The 7,033-nt window shown below is 30.3% G+C and overlaps 1 long non-coding RNA gene across 2 annotated transcripts; it reads left to right on the plus strand.

Annotated features, from left to right (window-relative positions):
• The first annotated feature begins 3,187 nt into the window (after positions 1-3,187).
• LOC121124793 (uncharacterized) lies at positions 3,188-5,417 on the plus strand. Of its 2 annotated transcripts, XR_005866421.2 has the most exons (4): positions 4,022-4,059; positions 4,116-4,192; positions 4,251-4,352; positions 4,406-5,417. It is a non-coding gene; the product is annotated as an uncharacterized lncRNA (long non-coding RNA). The 2 variants fall into 2 exon arrangements; XR_011781875.1 differs by having other exon boundaries at positions 3,188-4,192.
• Positions 5,418-7,033: the final 1,616 nt, after the last annotated feature.

Consider the following 7,033-nt stretch of genomic DNA (forward strand, 5'->3'; position numbering starts at 1 on the left):
AACCTTCGCGGGTAATGATGATAGAAGTAAATCAAACTCTTTGTAGAACTTGATAACCAGGCCCGAGTGGCCGAGAGATTTGTATTTCTTTCTATAACTATGCAGAAAAATGAGAATCTCATCATGAGTAATCAGTAAATCCAACTCCTCCACAGTATTTGTACAAGCAAAATCGCTGATTCTTCTTTCACTCTTGTAGGGCTCCATTTGCTCAATAGTAACGGTGTCCATTTCGTTGGAGTCTTAATCAATCTCCAACCGTAGCCGCAGTCACAGAGGTTATTAGACCATCAGTCTGGACAGCTGTATAGGTTTGTGTAAAAATTGTAACTTCTCTCGTAATTTCGAAGGGCTCTCCTGTGATCTCACCCGTCGATAGTCTAAGTGTAGATATTCTCTTTGAGAAGACTGCTTGTTCCATATGTTTTCCCTTTCAAGTTTAATTTAATCGATTCCTTCCTGGAGCATATCAGTGCCCCCTTTCTCTCGTATATCAGAAGCACCTCCAGTTAAAAGGATAAGGTAAAATCGTCATTGTTCAAAGTTTGTGCCTCATTAAGCGTTTTTTTCTCCTCTCTAGCCTTTTCTCAGCCTTTTTGAATGAAGATCCCCTTCGCGTGAGACTCAATAAGTTTCAGGGTGTCCCATGGAGATAAAAGTCCACTTTCTATCTTTAGGCTGTAGTCACGATTGCCCTTTGCTATATTATCTCCTGTATTTCTGAATCCAGTAAAGAAACATTAAACTTCCAAGAAGATTTCCAATTTAAGGGAGGACGCTTAAATTATGCTAAAACTAGGTAGTGATCTGAGATATAGGGTGGAAGTATGCTGGGTTCGTTTAGGAGATTTGCAACTCAGTGTAAAGCGATTATATAATCAAGTCTGCCCCTTATTACTTTGCCAGTTCTCGTTTTTCCATTAAAAGTAATTTTTGGACGGAGGTCATTGTATTTCAGATCTAAAACTTATAAGCTATAATCAAATATTATTTGTTTCAGATCTGAAGCACTGTATGAACCATTATAACCCTAGACGTTCCGACATGCTTTTCGGGTTACATTAATGTCCACCACTAATAACAATTCCTTTACTTCCAAACTTCCATACTTGTCATTATGCGTGTTTCTATACTGAATTAAGTCCCTTTAGAGGGAACATCACATTTGTGGCTAAATCCTTTGGAAATTCGGAATGTTTATAGTATTATTGCAATAAAAGTCAGTCGTAAAAGATTAAAATATCTTTTAATGTCTCAGATTTTTTCATTATTCACGCTTATGGATCCAACCCAAAGTACACCTATTTTTCCAGTCTATTATTAATAACCGAAAAAATGAGTAACTCCCTATAATTTTGATTGGTGATCCTAATGTTGATATTTATATGAAACCATTCACACATCCGAATGCCTAATGACATTAATACATAAGATAAAACTGTATGATGTGATGAAGATATCGTATGAGGATAGGTATTCCTATTCATAGAGAAGTGGTAAGCTGTCGTCGAGGATGGATCTTTCTCTGGTTTTCAGTTGTTTTCTCTCTTTCACCGATAGAGCTTTATATGTTTTTGAGCCTTTTTCTGATTATAAAATTCTAAATTTAGAACTGTTCACTACTCCTGTAAGTAGAAGTCTCTGTGATCCCTAAGTGGATCATAGATCCAAAAGAATATAAACTACAGCTAAAAAATAGACTCAGAATATCTTACGACCCAGCTCTGTCATACTCAATAAAACTAGTACGGGACACAACTTTATCGTTCATAAATTTGAGGTGAAGAAGGAAGAGAAATTACAGGTTTATATTGAAGAAACAAAGAATATTGGGTCATTATTAATTCGAACCTTTGTGGCTAACAGTTTAAAAATATTTGGTATTTTAGAAATCGACAAAGAGGAAATGCTGAAGAAAATTGATACTGAAAATAACTATTGAAAAAGATTTAAGGCTCTTTCTTCAAATAAAGGTCTCTCCACCAAAAGAATTAATAAAATTGTTCATGAGAATAATATAGTGAATGGAAGCAAAACAAATTGTGCCAATTTTAAATAAAAAGTTGAGAGCAGAACAGAAAGAATTCCTTAAAAATAGACACATTTCTGATATTTCAAGAAATATTCAGTCGCCTATTGAGTAGACGGAAAATAGGAAAAAAATTGGAGTATTAATTGGAATTGATTTTAGCAATGCATTTGATAAAAATGTGTACATATTTTAATTTTTTAGTGTGTGTCCATGCGTGAATAAATAAAGACCTAGTTGAGGGGGGAAACAAACCCTGTAATGTCAATATTCAAATGGGTATAATGATTAAGTTATCATTAGTTTTATATGTCTTGAAATTGGTGACAAAGTTTGAGTAATCTTTTGAACTGTGTAGAAGATTGAAATACAATACTAATATCATTTTTACATGCAAAGTAACATGCCAAAAAGAAATTGTTTCGTCTTCTAGGTCATAGCTCTCTTCCTATTTTAGAGTTCAAGAGACCATTTTAAATTTAAAAGTTATTATTAGGGGCATTGCTAGTTTTAACTTTTTAATGTACTTAAAAGTTGATATTTTCCCCACATTTGTTATAATGAACGGCGGTTCCTCACTTGCAACAAATTTATAACCAACTTATTTTTGTACTGATTCTCGAATTTTCGCTTTCCTTTTCTGATTGGCTTGAAAGTTAATTGGTGAATTGAATCAGCTCTTGTTCTTAGAAATAGCTAGTGATAGTTCGTTACTAGAACTGCATTCCTAATCAGTCTTTTTTTCCTAATTGTTACACTATTTATAACCATTCAAAAGTTCAAACGAACGATTAGTAGGTCCTTCAGTCCTAGCTGCCTTTTTAATTTCTTAACTCCCAGGTAGAACTAAAGAAACATAAAACGATAAAAATAATAAGTAATAGCTAGAATGTATAATTTCAATCCATTTTAGCCACACATTTCCTACTTTCAACTTGAGAGATCTTCTCTTTTTTGATAGAGAATATTATAGAGCTTCAACAGCTGAAATGACTCAGTTGTTATAAAAAACTAATAAGGGGATGTCTAAGCTAAACTAATTTAATAAGGACCGCACTGAAGTTTATTAAAGTTCTTTTAGACTAATGTATCACTAATATTTACGCAAGGTACGAAAAAAATCTTTTAAATTTCATGTTTAATACTAGTAGTTCTTGAAATTCGATTAAAAATAAAAGATTTTTTTTTTTTTTGGGAGAAAAATAAGACTCTTATTTGAGTTTAAAAAAAAAGTATCCTCATATGAATGTCTGAAAAATGAAATATCAGTCGAAAAATTCATCTCTAGATCCTGTTGACACTTGCCGTTCTTTAAAGCAAAAAACTATAACGATATTATCTATGTAATAAAAAAATTTTGGCCGGAAATTTAATAAGTCCCAAAAAAAGAGACTTCAAATTTTTTTCAAAAATCAGTACAACTGATTTTATGTTGGCTTGCCATGGTCCAATTTATATAATTTTACTTCGAAAATATTCCTAGTCCCAATTTCGTATACTATGAAATACCAAACTTTACATTAATTTGCCGTCATAAACTTCATTATATTCCTTACATTGGTTTCAATTATAAATATATTTTTCTCTAGACACTTAAAATATTTTTCAATTAATTTTTTCTTAAAGAATATATTAAATGCCCAAAAACTGACACTGTCCGTTTTCCTACTTCCCCTCCGTGGGAAATAGGAAAACGTAAAAAAAACAAATTGTATAAAAATAAAAAATAGAACATCCAAAATCCAAATAATTAATTTTTATGTCGATATTTCGAACCAAAGACATTTATGGGTTTATAAAGATGCAAAAAAAAAAAATGTTTTTATGTAATTATGGCAAAATATTGTATATTTATTTATAAAAAAAGTTCCAGATTCGCTATAAAAATTATATTCAATAATATTTATTTAAAAAAAGAAAAAACAGCCGACACTTAAGTATATTTGAAGAAGTCAATGCTCTGTGTCCTGTGTTCAGAAAGATAAACACTTGTTTTTTCTTCTTGTGGACTTTTGTTCTACTGCACAGAAGTAAGTATACCTTCATTATGTATCTTTATAGAATTACACAAATGATGTTATGTCAGGGTCTCAAGATTCAATGGGAAATGGTGTGAAAAGAAAGACTCATGAAACCAAGTTAAAGAAATCATGGAACAACTACGTAGGCTTGATAAACTTATCTCTCCTGATTAATAATTTTATTAAGTCGTAATTTTTAGGTATATCTAAGGATGTGATTAAGAAATATATTCAAGGCAAACCAGCAACTTTAGAAATATTTCTTTCCGAAACTGCCCATACTCATGCAATCTTTGGCAAAGGTATTTCCATATCAGTTGTTATTTACATTTATCTAACTTTTTTATAATTCTAGATTCTCTTGGAACATCAATTAGCTTTCTCGTAAGAAAAAATCAAACAGAGTTAGAACCAGCATATTTTTTCGGCAAACGTTATATGTATATATCTATTATTCTCTTCTTTCAAATAATTGAATATTTTTTACCTACAAAATGGGAGAAAAAAATTGCAAATCATGTTCGAAAATGCAAAAATTTTATTCTAAGAATGCCATTTTAAGGGCCTTTGAAAAATAACACTATCCAACAAAATCACACTTTTTTTATGGATCACTACAGAACAAGCTCAACTTTGTACAGTTTTATTCCTCAATTTCAAATAAGGCCTTAATATCTTTGTCAAAGTCTCGTGGCTTTCAGAAAAAGCAACTGTATTTTTTGTTATTTTTAAGGCTCAAAGCTTTTTTAAGCCCTCGGTGTTGAATATAGGGATAAATTATATTAATAAATTTTAAAAGAAAATGTTAAAAAATTATAAACCCATTTTTAAAATGTCTACATCATACTTATAATTCGAGTTATCTTTGTTTACAAAAGAAAATAGGGGATATAAGAGATAGAAACAAGAAGAGAGAATAGAAAATAGGATTTAGTCCGAGGTAATGCTTTAAACCATGTAGCGAAACGCAAAAGTCAGCCAGAGGAGATACAGTATTGCTGTGCCTTAACCTTTTTCGAAGGATGTCCTTTTACATATGACGTCAGTCTGTCATTGTTCTTACTGAAGACATAGGCTGGGATGTAATAAAGAGAGTGATGGATGATGCACGACTACCTCACTCTAAAATTGCTGTAGAAAAGAAGAAATTATTTTATTCCTTGATTTTTCCTGTTTTGAATTTCCGATTAAAGAAAAGGAGTTTTCAATTAGGGAGAGTGAGGATACTTGTTACGTAGGAGACATGTTACACTGTCAATAACTTTAAAATACAAAAATATCTAACACCCAAGTTTTTATACAATTGAATGTCTTCCTTTGTTGATCGAATCAACATAAAACCTGGGTTGATTAATGCTTACGATTATAGAGAATTTGAACATTGTTATACTTTAATTATCAATATTTTAATAATTATAATAATTTAAAACAAAATTAATTTTATTATCAACTATGCTCTACTTCTGTGAATGTTGTATTTTTATCTTATTTATGTAAATATATGTATTTACTTTAGGCTGAACAACTGTAACAAAAAGTAAATTAATGCTTGAATATAACAATTAAAGTTTTGACATGTTTTCTCCTTTTGTAATATGACTAATCCTACCCTGTACCATTTCTCCTCCTAGTGTATCAAGTATCCTACTCTTGGTTAGTTTCGAAAACATTATTAAATGGCTATTAATTTTTGCACTTGATCAAAAATACTTAAAAATTATTTGTATTTGATAACTACCTATGTCATGTTTTTAGGGCGTTGAATTATCTTTAAAATTGTGAAACTTATCACAGTTTAAACAAAAATTGATTGAAATCTTATACATTTATGATTGATTGATTGTTATTATAATTATAAATGAGTTAATTAAGATACAATAGTCAATTATTGTCAAAAGTGAGAAATTAGTCTTGAGACTTGAATGGACTCCATAGTTTTATATAAAATATATAAGTTTACATTAATTATATATGAATAAATAACCCAGAATAAACAAATTATTGGTTTAAAAAACTACATTGAATAAAAATCTTCTCTTGTTAAGCTAAATCCATCTTCCAGACTTCGAATGAGCATTTTCTAAAATATAAAATATATTATATAACATCCTAACTCTTGATTATATCTCCAAATAATAACTAAAACAGTACCTCTAGCGAAGAAAAAAAGTTTATGTGTACCAATACAATCTTTAGCTATAGATTAGTTGGACCCTCGTTTAGGTATTTGGTTTAATGCTTTACTCCAAGGGGCCTTTTAATGTCCTTCTTTTGGAATCCCTCCCTCATTAGAGGTATTCACCGAGTCATCTTTTGTCCACGGAGCTTAAAATAATTTATTTAGATAGGTTTGAAACAGTAGGCTTAATCTTATAACAAATTGTATAATATATGTTTTCTTTGTCTATCTCTTTGTTTCTATCTCTTCCAGCATTTGGACGTTTATTATGAGATCAATTCAAAAGTGAGTTTTATCCTTGAAATATTGTCCTGGTCTCAAATTAACAACAATATAGAGCGTTTTTAGGGAGGTTTTCTTTTTTAATCAAAGTTCGTACCTTCTGCTATCCAATGAGATACTTTTTTGATTTATTCGTCTTGAGGCTATGAGTCTCTTATTTAAAAGCATCTATTTTCCACATTAAACAAAGATAACTTGAGTTATAAGTATGATGCAGCCATTTTAAAAATGTTTTTAAAATTTCTTAAAATTTGGTTTTAAAATTTATAAACGTAATTTATCCTTATCTTCAACACCAAGGGCTTAAAACAGCTTTGAACCTTAAAAATAACCCAAAATAACTAAAAATAAATGGCCTTTTTCTGAAGGCAATTAGGTTCTAAGAGAACAAATAAGGCTATATTTGAAATTAAGGGATACATTTCTATTCAATTGAGGATATACAGTTTTTTTACCACTTTTGCTGTTGGACCGTGTAATTTGTGTATTTAATTTCACCAAAAACGGAATAATGATAAAACC

This window comes from Lepeophtheirus salmonis, chromosome 9, assembly GCF_016086655.4.
Source record: "Lepeophtheirus salmonis chromosome 9, UVic_Lsal_1.4, whole genome shotgun sequence".
NCBI classification, from domain to species: Eukaryota; Metazoa; Arthropoda; class Copepoda; order Siphonostomatoida; family Caligidae; genus Lepeophtheirus; species Lepeophtheirus salmonis.